The sequence below is a fragment of the Rhagoletis pomonella genome, unplaced genomic scaffold (assembly GCF_013731165.1).
Source record: "Rhagoletis pomonella isolate Grant_MI unplaced genomic scaffold, Rhpom_1.0 Rhpom_scaffold_00013, whole genome shotgun sequence".
NCBI classification, from domain to species: Eukaryota; Metazoa; Arthropoda; class Insecta; order Diptera; family Tephritidae; genus Rhagoletis; species Rhagoletis pomonella.
Genome location: NW_023458567.1, coordinates 7,135,611 through 7,157,808, shown reverse-complemented (window position 1 = coordinate 7,157,808; position 22,198 = coordinate 7,135,611). Strand labels below are relative to the sequence as shown.

At 33.1% G+C, this 22,198-nt stretch overlaps 1 protein-coding gene across 2 annotated transcripts in view; it reads right to left on the bottom strand.

The window, feature by feature from the left end:
• The window catches only part of LOC118748682, an 83,566-nt gene that overhangs the window by 36,939 nt on the left and 24,429 nt on the right, over window positions 1-22,198 (bottom strand). For both annotated transcript variants that reach the window (XM_036483279.1, XM_036483280.1), the window contains exons 2-3: window positions 17,502-17,595; window positions 10,696-10,713 (exon numbers count right to left, since the gene is read on the bottom strand). The gene's annotated coding sequence lies outside the window, so the exon portion shown is untranslated. The remainder of the gene's footprint in view (window positions 1-10,695; window positions 10,714-17,501; window positions 17,596-22,198) is intronic.

The window sequence follows — 22,198 nt, the reverse complement described above, 5'->3', positions numbered from 1 at the left end:
TTTCTCTTTTCTTTAAAAGTTTAACACAATACAAATAATTGAAGACAAGCAAATTTAAATATTAAATTATTAAATAGAGAACACGTATCATAACAAAAAACTAGAATGAGCGAACAACATGAGAAAAAAATAATGGTGTTTTCGTTTCTTGCAAAAAATGTAACCTTACGATTGTCCTTTTCTCTTTAAAATTTGAAAATATTTTAGATTAATTCGTTGAAAACCAAAATAGGAATTATACATAGCTAAATATTATTAGAGTGAGTAAATAATTTGGAAATCCGCGCATATTAAAAAACAAAAAAGTTCCTATATAATTTTTTTAATCTCAAAACCAGCTAATTCAGGTCCTATTAATCTTACATGCAGCCCGAAGCCTTTTTACTAAAAAAATTTAAAAATAACATATTCAAACGCAATAAAAAAAAAACAAAATATAATATGTACGCACATAAATTTATTAGTACTCCATCCACCAAAGATTAAAAAAATGTAAAAAACCAGAAAACTAATTTAGGCTCTAATCCTGGGTTATTTTAAAGTAGAAAATATTTGCAAAGTTTTACCTAATATTTATTAATAAGGAATCCATTTTCTCACAAGCTAATCGTTTGTATCTTAAGAGGTTTTGCTCGTTTGCTAATTATTTTTAAAATACAACTCACTATGACTGAGCAAATGATTTCAATAAAAATTTTTGCGTACAATGTAAAACAAAAGAAAAAAAAAATAATTTAAAAAATTTGAAACGCTTATTTTCTATACCTTTTTTAACTCATAACTAATTTTACATTAAAGTTAAAATTTCACTTTTTTTTTTATTTTGGAAAAATCAGTAAAATTTGAAATAATACAATTAACTCGTAGTTAAGTTCTCGTATATAGTATGTAAGTATGTACTTTTTGAATTTATGCCTCTTGTTTTTGAATTTATTTAAAGAAACCATCACATCTCCGTAGCTAATTTTATTAACGTTACATTAGATAATTTTTTACTGATACTTAATTATTTACTTTTATCTGTCAATCATGTACACTTGTACATTTACGTTTTTTTTTTCTATTTACGTAACAAGCGGCCACTGTTTGGTCAACATCACAACCTAACTATGTACAAGTATGTATATATGTACATGTGTATGTATAAGCTCAACAAATTATAAACTTTCTTTGACTTCAGTAGGAAGCATTCATTGGTCGATGAAACTGTAAAACCGTTAATTACATTATTACGTGCTATATGTAATCACTCAATCACCATTTTTACACATACAAATACAAATACTCTCGCAACTCACAATCGGCTCTAACGAAATAAAGTTGATGTACGTACAGCATTTTATTGCTCACTTTCCTCCAATTTCAATTTCTTATCTTTCTTTTTGTCTTTTGTAGTCTTCTGGGTACTTATTTATTTCCCTACCGTTGCTTTATTTGGTTTGCTGATAAATGTACTGTAATTTTCAACGCATTTTGCTTCTTTTAGTTTTTATAGGTTTTTTTTTGATATTTATTTTATATACCACAAAAAGTTATTACTATGTAAGGCTTGCTTAATAAATTTCGTACTCAAACTTTTACTTTCAATTCATTCATATTTATTTTTGTTGATTTTACCAGCACGCGCTCTTAGGTACTAAAGCCGATTAACGCAGAATATGGAAAAAATAAAATTTCGTGAAAGTTGGCTGCCAGCAATTATGTTTAATAAAAGATTATCAGAACTGAAATAAGTTAATTAGTTATTTTTTTTTTTACATACATACAAAGTGTGTTCGACGATTTTTTATATGGAAACTCTAGCCCTAGCCACTTCACACTTCCACTTTTTATTAAAGAATAAACTATATTTTTTAGGAAAACAAACTAAAATTAAATAACAAAAAAGTAAATTTGTATAACTTGTCAATATGTGATGGTGCACTTATATTTATGACACGGGGTGTATTTGAATGGAATTAAGTCGCTTTCTAGAAAAACTAAAAAAATTATTCTCGATGCTTTACTGAAGTTTTTAAAAAAAGTTCGTCTTTTTGCTCACAAGAGCGCAGAAGATGAATCCATATTTATTTTAGGGAAATTTCGTCAAAAATAAAAATAACTTGTCCTGATATGCCTTTGCAGAAACTTCAGATTTCTTTATACACTGAGGCCGTACATTAAATTTTTTTTTATCGGAAGTATTCATTTGCAATTTCTCAGTTAATAGATAGGATAACTGTTGGTGAACTGTTAACTTCTGTAAGCTTAATAGAGATCGCAAAAATCTACTCAACGGTGTTTTGATGGCATCATTTCTTGACAAAACAGTTCCCGATTCCTTGGTAAAATGGGTCCAGGAACGACAAGAAGAAGTTCATACCACGTAATAAACTAGTGAAACACTTGAGGAGCGAATTGTGAAGGCACCAATGTGAGTGAGTAGTTTAAGATTCTATCTGAGACTTACCGTTTGCATTAAATTCTATCGAAGACGACTTCAAATGGGAAGCATCCCTTAAAAAGGGGTCCATCTATAAAAACAACAGTGCAACGTAGAGCCATTTGAGAAATTCAAAGCTTTGCTGATGGTATCTCATTTATCTGCATTAATTGGGAGAAGAATTGTTAATGCCATCTACACTGTCTAAATATAGCTAGTTGTACTTGGGATTATTTCTAAATTGGGCAATCAGCTCACTGACTCGTTTGGCTCATACACAACTATCAGTTTAATTTCTTTCGTTCTTAAGACCGTTGAAAAATCTGTATGAACCTATCTACATATTAGGGAACTGAAACCAAACAATTGTTTTTTTTAATTTTGTATTTTATATAACAAAAAATTTGAAATTTTTTTCTTTTAAGTATTTATTTCGAAATATTGGGAAGACACGCGGAAACTAATAAATAAAAATATATTTTTTTAAATAATTAAAAAAATATTTTTTTTTACTTTTTAAGTGTTATTTTTTTTCAAAATATTGGGAACACACGCAGAAATTAATAAATGAGTAAAGACATTTGTTTTTAATAAATTTAAAAACAATTTTTTTGTGTTTAGTTTTTAGTTTTTTTTTAAATGTCTTCATAAGAATAAACTCTCCTGCCGTCCAAACATCAAACAATGCCTGTAAAGCAGTGACTGACCAGCAACTGCCCAACTTGGTTGTCTGCTTGCAAGGAACAACAAAAAAAAAAAACAAAGGCCCCTCTACACATATACACATCCACCCACAAAAAAGAACGTGCAGTAATAGAACCTTTATTTGCAAATACAAAACATTTCACCTATATGGCCAACGCGCGCCGCATCAGTTTTATGGCAAATTCGTGACTTTTATATGGCAACTCATATCAAATAAGCGCACAGCATTTAATTATAGCCACTTTCGTGGGACATTAAGTACTTGAACATACGTTTCAACAACAAAATCAGCAACAACAATGAAAGTGGATATAACAAAACAAATACTAAGCAGCTCGAGAAGAACAAGAATGAAACTAAGGAGTAACCCAAGAGAAGTGTTGCTCTAAAATGTTGCGGCGCTGCATCTGCTTTGAAATATGGCGTTAGTGGTTGATTTTGTTGTAAGTTTTGTTGTTGTCTTTGCACGCCAAACAGATACATAGGTGCACACTTTATTACAGTCAACATTTTCGTACTCGATTTCTCGTAGTGCACTGCCAACTATTTAGTTGGTTATCTGCCTTCTTTTGTGTTTTTTGTAGTTGTTAGTAGCAATAAAAGGGCTCGCTTCCTTCGAGTGCGAGTGCGCACGTTGAACACATAAATTTCCTGTGACTTGCTGCTGGGTATCAATTCTATTCTAAGGGACAAAGGTGGCAGCAAGGCTTTTGACTGCACGTGTGATTGTGTCTAAGTCTAACTATGCTTATATTTGTAACACCACATACCTCTCTAAGCTTTTTAAAGTACTAGGTGCTTAGCCTCCAAGCCGCCTGGCCTCCTTGCCGCCTAGCCTTCCTGTTCGCCCTTATTTACGTTTACCTTCGCTTGCTCGATTGTTGTTCAACTATTGATGTATGGCTGCTGCAAATTAATGTTAAATGTGGCATAAATGTTGACCAAATGCATCATTAGGCAAAGTGCTTATGACAGGCAGTAAAATTGCAAGCAAGTCGCGCTCGTAATTAGTGAATGCTGGTGTGCACATTTTTTCAATTCATTAAATTTTATGCACTTTTTTCTGTACATATTACTTTTCCTCCGCCTGGCGCCGCTAATAATGCAATTTATATTGCCAGTCCGCTTTCAAAATGCCTTCAAACTATTTTTGCAAGAACTTATTCTGCATTTATCGCTAGTTTTTTTACCCTCCTCTACATTTACCTCTACCCATACTCTATTCGTTTGTTCTTTCTGTTTTGTGGTGCATATTTTTGCCTTGGAAACGGCTTAAACGCTTACAAAATGTTCTCTCAATCAATGTCCGTTTCTTATGCGTGACAAAATCTGCTATGCCAATTTGATGGTGTAGCAAATCGATTGGTTATGGCATTTGCGTTATGGCGCAGCCAAAGCAAAATGAAACCTAAAGTCAGCTTTGACAGCTACATATATAAATATATATCGTTAGGTAGGTAGTGAATGGCAAAAGTCAACAGATAAGAATGTGAAAAAGCTATAAATAGTTGGCGAAGATTTACAGGTTACGGAGCCTAAATGCAAAATCACTGCAGGCAGCAATGAGAAGGTGTTTTATAGATGGCTCAAAAATAGATTAGTCATACATTATAGAAGGAGGCTCACTCGTCAGGGAGAATGTGAAACCCATCTCATTTCCCACTGAGCCAACTGAGAACAAGCTAAGAGGCAGTGGTGCCTTTTCAAAATCGTGGAAAATTACACAAGTTTCGCCTTTGAGTTAAACATTTTTGAAACAGGAAAATCAATTATCGGAGATTAAATTCGAGCGCTTTATAACTCCATCCCGTCTGGGCACCTTTCAACCGTTGGTAGATGAATGAAATCAACTTCTGACATCTGGGTCCGAGAGAAATGCACCAATATGGTCGACCAGCGGTTAGTGACTAATGTCAATAAAAAACCTGAAAAATTAAGACTTTGTATTTTCTGAAACTTGGAATGGCTTCCAAATTAACCTGCAGATGTTAAAACTTTTAGGAGGCCTTAAATTCGGACTCGGAACCATGGATGTTAAGACTGAGACTTCCATTCCTCCGTAAGAGTAAATGATGACTATATTAATTAATGCCTAGTGATGCTCATTTTTGTCCTCTTGAACCTTTTGTTCGACTTCAGGATGGGAGCAAGGAGTTGCACTGACGTCGTGCTGCCAAAATGCACAACATATCCTACGATAGGGTGCAAGTAATGTCGCTGTAGCGGGCACTGCGGGTAGACTTAGGGACACTGGGTACTAAGCTGTCGTAGATATTGAATGCTGTAGTATTCTTGGAGGCTTCGACTTCGTCTCTTGTAGCCCAATTCAATGTTTGGACTGGCACCATGCAGCACGGCATCTCTCAAGTGTTGACTCGGAGGAAGCGAACAGCTGGAAGGAAATGACAGCAAAATGCGAATTCGAAGCTTGAAGAAAAAATCAGTGTTGGTGTGTTCAGTCGAGAATTCTGCATAAACTTCAAATTTAGGCTTCTAAACCAATGTTATTTTTTTCCACTTAGCGGTAGCTGCCACTTGGATGGTAGTCTATTGGCAGCTCGACTCGTCGAGGAGATGGAAGGTAAACATCTATGGTAGCCAAGCTGAAGTAAGAGCATTGTGACCACTAAAAATGCAGTCCAAGTTAGTCGCGAAATGCCTCATCGCACTCTTGGTTGATCAGCTTTAAAATCGACAAAAAGGTGTTGTGTGGCGATTTGTTTATCTAATGTCTTCTCCAGGATTTGACATGTTGTCAAGATCTGCTCAATGGTGAACTTACTAGTTCTAAAGCCACGCTGGTTCGTGACCGCTTCAATCTATCACACAGTATCGTCGACAGGAAGTTGTGTGCAATATTAAGAAGGCTTATTTCACGATAATTAGCGCAAGGGGCGGGAGATCTCCTTTCTTGTGGATTGGACAAAGTGCACTGAGATTCCAATCTTCAGGCATGTATTCATTAGACCAAATTCTTCTTAATTAATAGCTGGTACATGCACTCGACAAGCTCTCCGCCGCCGGCTTTCAACAGCTCAGCCGGCATACCGTGTGCTCCGGTGGCCTTGTTGATCTTAAGCGGCCTTATTGCTGTCCTCACCTCACCTTGGTCCAGTAGAGGCACGTGAGCTTCGTCCCTATACATTGGTTCGGGCTCTCTTTCATCAAACATGCAACCTTTATCGGCTTTCAAAAGCGTTGGAAGAAGTGTTTCCTCCATATCTCAATTGTGTTCTGGACTGAGCCGCTATTATGGAGTCGTATTTTCATTAGCTAGTTCTTAGTTGAACTTCCGTGTTATTCTACGTGGCTTCTGCTCACTTAAGTCCACATTTTTCGCTCGTTTTGATGTTTTTGTTTGCAGAATTTTTTACATCACATAGAGGGAGGTAACTTGAGGTTGAAGCAGCTCACACAAATTTCCCAGCACTGAGCACACCAAGAAAGCATTACACGGAACGAAACAGCAACAAAAAACATGATCTACAGCTACAAACCACCAGTCTACTAAAAATGTAAGCAAACACCAACATTCCAATGTATTCGGCAGCAGCAGCAGCAGCAAATATTTGCTTAGCAACATTTGCATTTGCATTCACATTTACATTTTACATTTTGCAGCGATGCTGTCTGTCGTTTACAATTGTTGAGTATGTATTTTTTTTGCTCTTTTTTTGTTTGTTGTTGTCATATTACATTGCTGCTGCTCGCTTGTCACCGCTACAGATAAGCAAGCTTTGGCTGCCTCCACCACCAACTACCAGCTCCGCTGTTTGTGTGGCGCTCCTTGGTTGCTGCAGAGCCTTGGCCTCGCCAACCAACTACCACTTAGTTGCTGCATTTTAAATAGTTGCTGGTTCTTGGCGGTTGCACGCTTGCTGCATGTGGCAACATGCCTACACATGTCAACTGCCAAATACCCGCTTCCCTCCACTAAATACTCCTACATATTTATTGTTGTTGCCACACAGATGATTCATTACCGTGCAGCAAGCAGTGCTTATTTAAATAGTTACTTGCTACCTGTGCCGCAACTATGCGCAACATATGATGTTGTCATGATGCCAATGTATGTTTGTACGTGTAGAAATGCTTCTCTCGAAGTATGCAAAGGCGTTGTTTACGCAGCTGCGTTGAGCTTAGCTTTGCAGTGATTGTTTTCTGCGCCTCCGTTCATATCTTTTGTGCGTTCGCTTCTTTTTCAATTGGCAGTTTATTTTAATTTTCCAATTCTTCTTTTGCCATTGCCTGTTGCTGTCTGCTGTTGGTTGTTCTATGCTGCAGCGCATTGTCATTAGTAGCAAATTGAGGTGTTAAAGCAGCAATTGTGCGTGTTGGTGGAATGCATAAAAAATGGAAATCGACAAAAAAAAGGCAGAATCGAACATGATTACCTACTACCTCCTCATCGGCAACAACCTGGAGCTGTGAAACTAACAAGCTGCTGCAGTGAGACAGAAAATTTCAGCAAAAAAAGCGCATTGTTACAATAACTTGACAGCGAAAAAATTGCACTGCCAACTTCGACAATGCCAGCGTGCAGCATATGTAGTCAGTAATTTGTTTTCGACGCGAAGCTTTGCAATGGCATTGTCTTGCGGCATTGCGGAATGGGCGAGGCTAAAAAGTAACAAAACACGTGGTAATTTTTCTGGTGATTGGAAGGGCTAACACACACTTTATAAATAATTTTCAAAGTCTGAAACCAATTAATTTTAGACCACTTTATACCAGTTATATTTAGGTACTACTTGGGCTTCAATACTAAAGTTTTATTTAAGTTGATTTTTGCTTCAATATTTTATTTAAAAACCAAAAATTTTTTAGGCCAGTTTATACCAGTTTCAGCTAAGCTCGAAATCATTTGAACTTGTCTACTAAACATCAACTGATACTGATTATGCCATAAATCTTTAAAATCTAAAATAAATTATTTTCTAGCAGTTTATGCATGTTTTTCTTAAGCACACATTTGTTTTAAATTGGAAGGGCTCACCATTTAATATAAACAAATTGAGGAATTTTCAAACACCTAAACCATTTTTTTTTAGACCATTTTATAGCAGTTTCATTTAAGAAGTAATTGGGTGCAATACTAAACTTCTATTTAAGTTTATTTTTGCTTCATTATTTAAAAAAAAAAACAAAGAATTGTTTATACCAATTTCAGCTAAGCTCGGAATCGCTTCAACTTGCTTACCAAACATCAATTTATTTTGATTTGAACAAAAAATCTTTAAAATATAAAATAAATTGCCTTCGACCAGTTTATGTATGTCTCCTTTAAGACCAGATTTTTTTTAATTTCATACCCAACTTTCAACTATATAGATTTCCGCATAAATCTTGCAAAGCTGAAAATAAGTTTTCGACCAGTTCACACTAGTTTCTGTTAAAGCCGGTATTTACATATACATTCCAACTTATGCCAAATTCAGCATAGAACTTTGAACGTCTGTTTTCGACCAGTTTATACCAGTCTAACTTTTTACGAAATTTTTTTGCAAAATGTTTTGAATAGATAAATTCGGAAAATTTGTTGATCATCATACTGAAAATTGCATTTTTCCGAAACAATCTATTTTTGAGTTTCACCAAGCTTCAAATTAGCTGCTACATATCGCTTTTGTTAGTCAAAACTAGATACTTTTAAGAAAATTTAGAGCGATACAGTAGAGAGGTAATAAAAAACAGCAGGGACCGTAACAGTTACAACTTTTATTATAAAAATCGCTCTTTAACAATTATTTTTTTTACTCTTATTTAATTACTCCTTAAATAACAGTTGTTTCTGATTTTCCTTTTATAAATGCAAAATAACTGCGATACACATTTAGACCACGTGATATTTTCTACTCTCATCTGATGTAACAAAGACATCGAGTGACAAGAAAATATACACCAATCACTGCATGAGCTTAAACTGTACATGCGCTTTTTGTGCATTCAATGAACACTGTTAACCATGCAAGTTCGTTGCTTAAGTCTTTGGTTTCATAGGCAGCGTATTTGCTTTAAAGGCTTAATGGAGCTGAGTGGATTATTGCTGCTAAAGCTATTGTTAGTTTTGTTTACGCGGCAGGTATGCAGGTTATTGTGGAAATTGCTATTTTTTGCTAGCGTTGTTGTTTTTTTTTGCCAGTCGAGAAGCCATTAACTTTGCTACCGTTTTGCAGCCACTTAAATGTGCATTCCCCAGGCAGTCAACAAGCAACTAGGCAGGCAGGCAAATCAATCTGGGCGTATGACTTGGGGAAAATGCAAATTTATGCGCATCTATTGTCGACTGTGGCAGCATTTGAGTTATTTGCGAAAATTGGAATTCATATTGAGAAGAAGAAGAATGCTGAAAAGAATGCAAAAAATGCTGACTGCTGATGAAACTATGCTTAGCAACTGCTGGCGGTATTCATAAAGCACAAGTTTCAGGCCGCTGAAATATTTACACAAAATATTTCCCATAAATTTCTTTGATGGGCATACATTTTAGACTTCAAAGTGACAGCGTTAGAATTGAAGTATTTGGAGAGGTTCGAAAGGCAAGCAAATTCCTTTTCAAATGCAACTATAGTAAAAATGCAGGGCCTATACATAAATATCTAAGAGACATGCACGTCGCTCTTAGTTGTCCCGCTTCAATATGCAGATGCTCGACAAATCCCTTAGCACTGAACTAAGTACTAAGTAGTTAAGCACCTCGATGAAGCAGCAGCGAAGCCCAGCAGCGCGTGAGTCCCATAGGTGGCAAAATCGCATGAAAGAAAGCCAAGAGACAAGCCAACTGACGGCGTCGTGGCAGCTAGCAAAAACGTGCAACATGCCCAACTCATCAATTGTTCCAACGCTGACTGACACGCTTGGCATGTTGCTTGCCAAAACTGATTGTCCGTCAGTCAGCCAAGTCAGTCAGTCAATGCAAAGTGAGGTAGTGCAACTGGACATAGAGAGCAGAAGCACAAAGTGAAGGCTTGCATTCGAGACAAGCTGCAGTTACAGTAGCCAACAGTAGCCTGCAACAAGAAGAAGTAAGAAGTACAGCAGTATGTTTGGCCTGTGTCGTCAATTGTCGCTGCATCGTAGTCGATGGCTATGCTGATTAATGTATGACCGCGGAAGTTGTATTCAATCAGCGGTCGACAGCAGCGGCAGGCAGGTAGGCTTCCATAAATAAATTACGAATGTGTGTGTGTGGATGTATACACTACTTATGTATATATACCACTATGTGCGCTTATTTTGCCTACCTTCGTAACATTCATTGTCAAGTTGGTCGCAATGTGCCCGCTATGACATTTGATTGGTGGCCAACTGTTGCCGCAGCAATAGCTCAGAGTGTCAGAATCAGAATTGAATTTTGTTGGAGAAGCTTGTAAATAAGTCACGAGCAACATGAGTGTGAGCTACGGAAGTGACTACATAGCTAAGTTGTTGTTTGGAGAGATGTGAATTGTTTTTTTTTTTTTTTTTTTTTTGGCTGATAAAAATGTAAATGCGCTGGGAAAGCCAACTCGGCGCTTTTTATTGCCTATTTGCCTGAGAGTGGTTACAATTTTTTTGTGAGTACTCACCTTTCTTCGAAGAAGTGTCTGAAAATAGAGAAGAAGAATTGTTATTTTTAATAAAAGATCCTAAATATTAAGTAGTAGATAATGGATAATATATAGTTAGAAAAGTGTCAAAAAACGTGTTTTTGCAAAAATGTAAATTTTATTGTGGATTACGGTCGAAATCCTATTCAGTAAAAATGTTAGTTCGTAAAAATTTTTGCTAATTTTTATGAACAAAAATTGTATCTTAAAGTACTTTTTGAAAAACGAAAATCACCTCAGATGGTAAAACAGTTCAAGCTTAAAAAATTTGCATAGAAACATTAAACATTTTTTAATCGAAATCAAAGTAATGAGGTTTTCGATGTTTTTTTAAATAATTTTTCACAGATAGCTTTAAGAAAAACTTGAATAACTCAGTCAAAACTATACCGATTTAGACTTACGAGGTATCATTGGAAAAGTATTTTCTCATAATTTTTATCTCTTTGAAAATAAACTCATTCAAGATATGAAAAAAAGGTAAGATGAACGAGCGTCAGTCCAAGTTGAATTTAGATGTATTGATGTTTGCAAAAAAAAATTGTAACGTGAATGATAAATTTTCCTAAATTTCGTACAAAATTTAAAACTTTGAATTATATAATAATAATAATAGATTGGCGCTTACACATATGAGGGACGACCGCTGTTAAGAAAAAAGCTTCTTCTATATATTTTTTGCGATGTTGCTTTGACCAGGGCTTGAACCCAGGTGCTGATGAGTGAAAGTGCGCACTGCTTACCACTACACCACAGCGGCCAACTAATACTAATACTATTATAAAATTTTTGGAAAATGGGCGTAACACCGCCCACTTATGATGAAATGCTGTATCTCAATAGCCGCTTCAGCAATCCCTATCAGTAGTTATTGATGTTTTTTAAGAACGATTGCCTATACAGATTTCAAAAAATATATATAATCCTTTTTTAATAGAGATTGCCTGAACAGACTTTTTTGAAGCGAGAATTTTTTTTTATTAAAAAGGATTTTAAAAAATCCAATAAAAAAAAATCAAAAACTAAATTTATTCTCGGTTTTTGAACATAATTTACTACTTCTTCTGTATTGGCGCTGTAATCGCCAAAGCGATTTTGGTCGAGTCCAAAACAGCAAGCCAGTCATTTCTCTTTTCTGTCAACTGACGCCAATTGGAAATGCCAAGTGAAGCCAAGTCCTTTCCAACGCAGAGCAGGCCTGCCTCTCCTCTGTTACCAGCATCGCAGCCCGGCGTTTTTGTGACTATGCCCATTATATTACAACTGAATCAAAACCATGCTTTTCACACAAAGCTTGTCTATGAATAATGCGCTGAAATCCAGATATCTAATGTCCTTTGTTGATTACTGTTTGCATTTTTGACACTTCTGAGCCAAATTGTTGGGTGTGAAATAGATCTTGCTTTGGTCTCCAATTTAAACGAAAAAGAAACTGTTTCGATTAGGTAGTAACTACTACTAGTAATTGAGGAATCGGATCCACAATTAATACTGTGTCCAAATTATAAAGTTGGGTGCCATCAATGGCGCGAGTGCCTTTGGTTCGCCAGCAGACTTTTCTATATAAGTATATGTATATACATATATACATATATAGTCGTATGCATTGATTGAACTAAAACCACTGCTGGACCATTATAAAATTTCTAAAGAACACCAGCTTATTCTCCACCAAAGGACATTCTCCAAAGGATTATTCTCCAACAAAGCGATAGCTCCTCCAGCGAACAATACATTTGTGCACATTTATTACAACATCAAACCAGCAGCTCATAATCGGCCATAATAAGGACATAGTTCGGTGCAGAGTTTATTATATGCCTAACATATATGCATAGATATACACAAATGTATAGGTAGAGAATTACATTTTTACTTAAGAAGAGAGACACACATAGATGCAGTCAACTGCTTAGTGTCCCTTTTCGTCTTTTTCTTATTGTTGCCATTTATTTCTTGCTATTTTTAAACAAAAACAATTTACCACAACAAGTTTATAGTTAGCTTCAACATGCGCATCTTCTTTACTTCTATGCTGCTGCTGCTGTTGCTGTTGCTGCAAATACTTTGTTCTTCTTCTTCTTCTTCTTCTTCATCTACTTCGTTTCATTTGCGCACACAACTGCCGCTGCCATCAAAGTCAGTTTGATTTACTATTTCACTAAGGGCACTTAACTCAAACTGCAGGCGGTCACATAGCGTCAATGAGCAGGAAAGTAAATCGGGCTGTGGCAGTTGCGTCGCTTTGCAGGATAATTAAAGTGACAGACGAATTTTCAGTGCAAAAGACATGTAGTACAATGCGCATGAGCGCAGCAGCTTTGTCATTGTTTATGCTCGGGCATAGCATTGGTTGACTTGGCTGCTTTAAAAATTGACTGGAATAGGACAGAATGAATAGTTAAGTTTGAACTACAAAACGATTAAGCGCGTTCGCGGTTTATTTTAAGCGCATTTATGTATATACATATATGTATGCAACTATGAATGTGTGTAGGTACGTGTATATGTAGTATATGTGCAGTCAAAGTTACAGGTATTGTTCTTTGAATTTTTATTTTTTTTTTCTCGGCAGCACTTTGCCCTATCTACTAACTATTTGTTAACTTATTTTACTTCCTCAAAACTTGTGAAAATGTTTTAAAAAAATTTCAGCGTTACTATGTAGTAGTGCTAATTATACAAATTTTTCAAGGTGTTATTCAGTTACAAAAGCGTTTGCATTGTTAAGCATTAAAAGACGCTTTTATTGTTCGGAAACAAATAAGCTTATTCAGAGCTGCAACTTGTTAACATAGTTACTGTGCTTCGATATAAACACAGAGTTCATTTTTAATCTATTAAAATTTTTTTTTTAATTTATCATATTTTTATTCTAAAAAGTGTTGCAGCTTTTTTAAATGACTTTTCGAATGTTTTTTTTTTAAGTTCCTGAAAATATTTTTTTACAAACACTACCTAAAATTCTTGTGTCTTCGTGTTTTTAAGTTTCTCTATATTTTTAAAACATAAATATTAGCCAGTTCCATGAAAGCAATTTAAGTGAAAAATTATTTTATTATTTGAATTTATTAACACAGAAGGGAAAAACATTTTTCACTTAAATTGCCGGTGAAACCAACAGTAATATCTTTCAAACGATATAGTATTTTTCTTAAGATTGAAATTGCTGTAATTTAATACTGTTCTGTGAAACATGACAACAAAATTTGAAAATCTGTAAAATATCCACAATTTTTACTAAAAATAAACTATTTATAATTTTTTTGCAGATTTTTTAATTATTTTAATTAATTTAATTTTTCCCAAACAAAATTTTCACAATTTTTGCAATTATTTCAAAAAGAAACCTAAAGATTTTCTCGTAAAACTCTGCTTAAAAATTAAAATTTTGATAACGGTTAACCTTTGAATCAAATCAAAGTGTGTACTGACCAAATATTAATGTGTTTCGTATCGATTTCTTAGTATTTTAATAATTTACTAATAAATACCCCATACTTCACTGCGAAAATCGACGAAATCATTCCTAATACTTAGCATGGCCAAGGCTGTAGTTTAAAACGTTAGAATTTTTTCTTTCAAACAGATTTTTATATTTTTGTTCGAAGTGGCATATTTTTCCGGTTTGTATTTTAACTACAAGTTTCTTAATATTTTCGAAGCTTTTCCAGCATTTTTTCCACTGTTTTCTAAGAAGTATTTCTTTTAGTATTAAGGTGTCTGAAAAATCGTTATAACTTTTTGTTGATATTTTAAAACTTAAATTTAATTTTTTCCTAAATGTCTCTCCAATTCTTTTTAATTGCTTTTGACTTATTTGCTTTTAAATTATGTGTTATTTTAAGAGAATTACTGTATGGTTCCTAAAGCTTTTCCTGGAATTCATGAGTTTGCTATTGTGTTTTAAATTTTGTTTTTTAAACTTTCAGAACTTTTGTTATATTCTTTAAATCTTAAAATTTTCACCAAACGTTTTGCAGATTTTTCTTAACAGTTTTTTTGATTGTAAATTTTCTATATTTTAAAATTTTTTTTTTTAAATTCTTTCTTTTTAATTTTTTATTTTGTTATATTTGACATAGTTCGTAAAATTTTTGATATATTTTATTTCAATTTAATTTCTTTTCCAATTTTTTTGTTTTCTAAAATAAAAATATTCCTAAAACACTGAAAAAATCTAGCGAACAATTACAGATATAAAAAAATGAGAAGCTGAAAAACCAATTAAAAACAAAGCATTTTTAAAATTTTTAGAAAAAAAAAATGAATGGTCGAATCAAAAAACTGTTTAGAAAAATCTATAAATCGTTTTGTAAAAGTTTTCATATTCTAAAAACACTAGAAAATGTAACAAAGGATGTGAAAGTTTGAAAATAAAATGAAAAGGAAACTTTATTCTATCAAAAATTTTCAAATCTGTTTGCAGCCGTCAAGAAAAAAATGCGCATATATTTTGTTTATTTCTTCAAAAAAATTTAGAGCAACGGCAAGGTACTTTTTCAATCGACAGGAAGAATGAAAAATATTTCTTGTCTTATTTCATGGTGAAATATTAACAGGTGAAGTAATAAGAGCGGGAAAAAAGATTTATATTGATTTTGACAATATTTTATTTGAAAATTTTGTTTTTGAAATTTTGTATAAGATTGCTGAAATACAGAACCTAAAGCGAGAAAGCTGGTTTATTACTTCAACTGTTTATTGCGCCGTGGTCTTATTTAAAAAACAATTATAATTTTTTTCAAAATATTTATAATTTTTTGCTTAGATTTTTTCTTATTATAAATTGATTATTTAACTTAAATTTAATTAATTTTTACTTTCAACATTTCATAAAAATGAATTTGAAATATTTTTCTAATACTTTGAAAAACATTGAATAATACATACGTAAATGCATGATAAAAATATAGTAAGGTAGAACCGCTGAGAGTTACTTTTAAAATTCAAACATTTTAATTTTTAAACTTACTCACAAACTCACACAAATTTTCATTTTCAATCTCAAGCAACAACAATTTCAATTTTTTATTTTCAATTTTATATGATTTTAAAATGCTGGCAAACTTCAAAAAAAATCATGGCGGACAAATTGAGAGAACGGTTCTACCTTGCTATGTTTTTATCATGCGTACATGTATCTTTAAAATTTTTGTTTGTTTAATTTTTGCTTTAAATTCGTTGCACCACTTTTGTGTTTTGTTTTTTAATAACTGAAAAACAAATTTCGTTGAAAAATTCAAGAAAGTAAAACAATTTCTGGCACTAAAAGCAGTACATAAAGCTACCTGGTCACATATGCGTGTTTGACAATCTCGGAGGCAGCTTTAAGTTCAGTTCAGCTCTAAGTTCTAGGAACTGAATGTAATATATATAGGTTATAAATTTAATAAAATTTCTTGAGCTGTCTCCTTATTTTTAGTTTACATGAATAACCTTATTTGAAAATTGCTGCGGCTTTGACGCTTCACGCTTATCTTCTTCTTTTCCCACTGGCGTGACAAACTATCGCAAACTGATGCAATTTGCTCTTCATTTCTCCTCCACCAACAATTTGAATTTAATAGCAAAGTTGAATTGCCACTTAAGAAAAACACTTCCCTGATTGATGAACAAACCTGCAGAGGGAGTGTGAGAAATTTCATCCACATGTATTATGAATTATGTTTGTGTGTGTATGTGTATGTGTGTGTGTGCCTCTAGGTTAATTAATTGAAATTGTAGAAAATGGATGTAAGTAGAATAAAATTGAACGCGCCTGCATGCATACAAACAACGGCAATTAAGTGTTATTTAAAAATAAAAGGAGGAAATATAAAAATAAAAAGCCAGCACAATAGAAAGGCGATAAGTGAAGAATGCTGATTTAGATAAAAGCGTAAAGAATATGAAAAAGCATGGGTACATGTGTGTGTGTGGCTACATATTTGCTGGAGCGCCGCTGTGTACCTTATAATTGTAATTAAAAGCCGTTGCGAATAGATAAATGGACTGCCAAGGCAGGAGGATGCTTTCTTTTGGGGTTTGAGAATATTTGCTTGAAGCTTTGTTGATACGCATATGAATGTGCATGTGTGTGTGTGTGTGTGTGTCTCTAGCACGCATGCTCATATACTCGTATGCTGCTGCATAGCAGTAATCATCTAAGCAATGTGCAACTTCCGCCTTTTGTTGCAAGCTAAGCGCAAACAACTGCCACCTGCCAAGATCAGAAGAAGAAAAAGCGGCCGCCTGCCTAGCGCAGCTGACAATGAGTTTGAGGTTGCGCCGCGGCTAGCGCTGAGTGGCTGCTGGGCTCGAGTGGGTAGTGATGCTGGCAAGCACAGCTGGCTGGCAGGCAGCTCTGCTCTGCTCTGGAGTGTGGATGGTCCATTGCTTGGCGCTACTTGCTGCAAGCTCTACCTTAGCCCATTACCTACTTATATAACCGCATGTGTGCCAGCTGTGCGGGGCTGAAACACATGAAATCACAAGCACGTACCCACCTATGCCTGTATGTATGTATGTAATAATGTAAAATAAATAATTAGATTTCTATCAATCGAATGTGTGAGACTTCAACACCTGCTGTGCACGGCGACGGCACTGGAGGCTGCAGCGAGCATTGTTTTTTTTTTGCTAAAAATTTTCTCATTCTTGCTTTTTCTTTGGGGCAGGAAGAACGCATGCGCGTAATTATATATTATTGGACTTTCATGTGTGTGCATGTGTGTATGTGTGTATTTAATTATTTTTAATTTTTCTCTGCCATCGCAGCTATTCCTTATATATCTCTCACTCACCTTTTAGCGAGGCTGAGGAGCCTTATATGGTGCAGTGGCAGCAGGCACGACGTAAATGATGCCACAATCGATTCCACTTGCAACGGCCAAAGTTCTAAAATAGAATAGGAGAAGAAGAAAACGAAAAAGGTGTTATGAGAAAATTACACAAATTGATATTGCGTGTAGATAATTTTTTATTTACAAAAATATTTTTATATAGAAAAATTCGCTGCAACAATTGCCTTCAGGGGCTACTCAGAGCCCAACAGCGCTGCGAAATTCATTTAAAAATTCCAAAACCGAGATAATACAAAAACAACATTACATATGTAATAATAAAAATCACTTGCTTGCAACAACAAGTAAGAATAGAAAATTATTAATTGTTCAACAATCAGGCGCCACATGCGCTTGTTACGTTGTGGCGCTCATAATGAGCGGCGACTGTTATGCGACAAAGCGCCGGACATTTTAATTTGTTTGCATGTTACCACATTTTTTATTGCCATTTTTCCTTTGTTGCACGCACGCATTTACCAGTAGATACATGTGTTGAAATTTTCTTTAATGCTATCTACGCTCGCATGCTGGCCACCACCAATTTTATACTCCATTCAACTCTTACCCGGCCATTGCATTTAAGTGGCCATTAAAGTCATAAAAAGCCAAAGCTAAATATGCGTAGTTGCATTTTGAGAAAAGCAAAAAAAAAAACAAATTAAAAAGGTTTTACAACTTGTTTGCTGCCAACACTCTCCTATCAAATAGCCATCAACAATGCGGCATGTTGCATAAACACAGCGCCAGGTGGGCGCGAAGGGTGGCTGTCATGTGTGGCAGGCAAGTCTTCATTTCATAATTGCGGCTACGTGCCGCCACACTTTGTATGTGTGACCGCTATGCGCACACATGTACACACTCCCTTTTTTGCTTCTAAATACTCGTTCGTATGTGGGCGTGTGCGGAAGTAGCATTGCGCTGCCGCAAGGCAAACTTGGCTTTGACGGCATAATTAAATTTTTATTAGAAAACTGTTAGCTAACCATTCTGAGGTTTTATAGCTTTTTAAGTACTTAAGCTTTGATTGAAAAATTTTTTATGTGCGGGAATTTTGAATGCTTTATAAAGTCAAAGAGAAAAAAATTAATTTGGTTACAATGTTTTTTTAATTCTTCCAAATTTTAACACAAATAGTTTAGTATTTTTTATGTACGGACGTTTGTGTTCAGTTTGGGGAAATTTTTTTGTTAAATTTCAGCGTAGATATTTGACAATTTTTTCAGTCTGCGTTACGTTGATTTTTTGAAAGTTTAAAATAAATTTTGGAATATATCAAAAAATCGTGAAAAAATGAAAATAAAAATAAAAGTATTTAAAGAGAAGTCAAAACATATCAAAGACATTCCCAATTTTCTCTTCATTTCATTATAATTGCTTAGAAAAAAGTAATTTTTTCTTTAGTTTTTGATTACCTTTATTTTAATGTTTTCAAATTTTAGCACGTACATATATTTTACTATTTGTTCAGCCTGCATTACATTGTTTTTTCCGAAAATTTAAAATAAATTTTTGGAAAATTTCAAAAATTTCTTACAAATTTTAGTCCAATTATTTTAGTCGCTTTTAAATACGTGCTTTCTGAACATTTTCAACAAATTGGAACAAAATTTTGAAACAAGATTAATAAAACTGAAAATATTTAAAAGTAATCAAATTATTTCAAATACATTCCCTTTTTTTCAAAAAACGAGCCAGGAAATTTTTCTCTAGTTTGTGGTTTAATATTTTTTAGTTTTTATAATCCCTGCATTACGTTGTTTTTTCTGGAAATTTTAAAATAATTTTTTTTTTTCAAAATTTCGAAAACCCTTCCAAGTTTTAGCCTAAATATCTTAGTCTCTATTAAATACGCCTTTACTAAACATGTTTAAAAAAGTGCAGCGTAATTTTGAAACAAAATTTAAAAAACTTAAAATATTTAGATTTTTCTGTTCAAAATTCATTTTAGCAAAATTTACAAAGTAAAAAAAAAAATTTAAACACATTTTCGATTTTTCGCTTTTGTTAAAATAGTTCATAAAACGAACGATGAAATTTTTTGTTAAGTTTGTGGTTTATACCCAAAATTAAAATAATACATGGTACAAATTTCACAGTAAGCGCTTTTTTCAATTTGAAATATTAAAAAAAATCATTAAACTTTTTTTTTGTATCTCGATTTACTTAATTTAAATTTTTGTTTTTAATTTGATACGAGTTTGGTAAAAATTTATTTAAAAAGTGTAAATCTAAGATTTATAAAAAGGTTTCGAAATCTAAAACGCTAAATATTTGCTGAATTTTTTTTAATTTCTTCATTTTGTTTAATTTTTTATTCAAAAATTGTATTTAAAATTTTATAAATATTAAACTTGATACAAATAAATTGGTATAAGAAAATGGCAAATTTCTCCTATCAGATATTTTATTGAATAAAATTATTAGTGCAGATATTTATGTAATTGCTTTTCGTTGTAATCTGAAAGCCAATATTCTAAGAACTCCAATCAATTCAAAAAAGCTTCAAAAGACTTACGCAATGAACCTGGCCCCCTCCTGCATGATAAAGGAACCCCACTTCTACTAAATTTGTATTAAGGACCATACAATTATTTCGCCTTTCATTTCTAGAAACTTTGCAAGTGATTTTTTAATTGCTCACCATATGCATGTCATTGTTGCTAGCTATTGCTGCTCGGAGTACAAAAATAAATTCGTTCTCCAACTCCATTAGCGGCAATACCTAAATTGCTGGCAATTTTGTGCTATTAAGTTTACACGCGTCGAAACTGTTAAGTGTAAGTAAATGTTTGCTGCACGCGATGCTGTGAAGAAACAATACGAAGCGCATAATTTTGCTACAAACTTGTGGCATCAGCACAATGTAGTTGCACTTGCATTGGCTACTTGGCAACGAAGATGGTGCAAAATGTGGAAGTCGGCGGCGTTTATTTTTATGGCAATGGCATTTACTGCATTCGACAATGCGAGGTGTGTGAGTAGCAAAGTAAATGATTTGCAGGTGGCACAATGGCAGCACATAAATGGATGAAATTATGCAAATATAGTTTAAAAACAACAATGTAAGCAAGGTAACATGATAGTGGCTTGCAAGAAGCAGTGCCCATTTTCCGGAAGCTTGCTGAAAATTTCGCCCAAAATCACAATTAACCCAATTTAAAATTTTGAGGTTTTTGAGAAATTTAAAAGTTTAGAATATTATAGCATTTATTCTTGAGAGCTGCAAACTGATTTAAGAAATTTTGATAGAAGAAAATTTCTTTTCAATTTTTTGTGCATCATTTAATATTAATTTTGCTTTTTTCTTGAGAGCTGCAAAAAGCCCTTAAGTAATTGTTTAACTTTTTCCTTAACAAAAAAAAAAACAAAAAATTCAACTTGGAAAAACTAAAAACTTTAAATTTCGCATTTTAAATTTCACAATAAATTTGTTTTGTCTACCATTTTATTTTTTATTTATTTTTTTGGTTTATGACTGGTTTTACAAATAAAAAGGTAAAACAAATTAAAAAAATTTATTTTAGTATTTAGAGCCTCCGATGTTTGTGATTTTTTTTATTTAAAAACTAAAAATTTGTGTAAGAATTTTTGTGTAGTGCTGGAAAGTGAATTGATAAATTATAGACTTCGTTTGCTCATGTTTTTCTTTTTCTTACTTAGACGAAAAATTTCATTTTTATTAGTTTTTATTTGAATATTTTACAATTTTTTTAACGAAGTTCTCTATAAGTTCTAATAAAACTTTCCTTTATTTTAGGAACAAATAAGTTTTTGCGCAAAGATGATATTTTTTACTTTCTTGCAATTTTTATTATTTTTATTGAAAATTTGATAGATAAATGTTTTATTTAACTTACTTTCCTTTTTTACTTAATAATTTCAAGTTAAAAATAAAATTACTAGGAAATTTATTTTCAGTTTGTGTCCATTTTCTACTTTCATTATTCTCTTTTTGTGATTTCATTTTCAATAAAGGAGTATTTTTTTTTACAAAAATAAATCTCTAACAAATTTATTTATGCCCATTTCAAATATTCAATCTTTCTTCGTTATTAAAATAATACGAAGCAGGGTTTCTAAAATTAAAAATTTTAATAAAAAGTAAAATTTTAATTTTAATGGTTTTAATTTTTACTCAATATTTCTGACGATATTAAGTTTCATCATTATTAAAAAAAAAAATACGGAGCAAGGTTTATAAAATTCAAAATTTTAATGAAAAGTAAAATTTTCATTTTCATGGTTTTAATTTTTACTTAATATTTCTGACGATATTAAGTATTTTCATTAAACAAAATATAAACTTAAAAATATAACGTGAAACGGTCCGAGTTTAGGCCTCGCTTCCTTTTCAATTTAAATTTTTTTTCAATATTGAATTATTTTAGTAAAAGTGGCAAAATTATAGAAAATAAAGTTTGAAATAACACTTTATTTTTTTTGATACGAATACAAATAAAAAATAATAGAAATTATCTTAATTTGATTTTTCCTCAATTTTGCTTCATCCAACTTATCGCATTAGAATCAAAGTTTGCCAACAAAGCCACAATAAAACTCTCCTCCAGGCATATCCAACTGCGCTGAGCAGGTTCGCTGCTTAAGTCGTTTATTCTTTCAATGTTTTCCAGAGGAAAATAACTGGCTTACTTCGG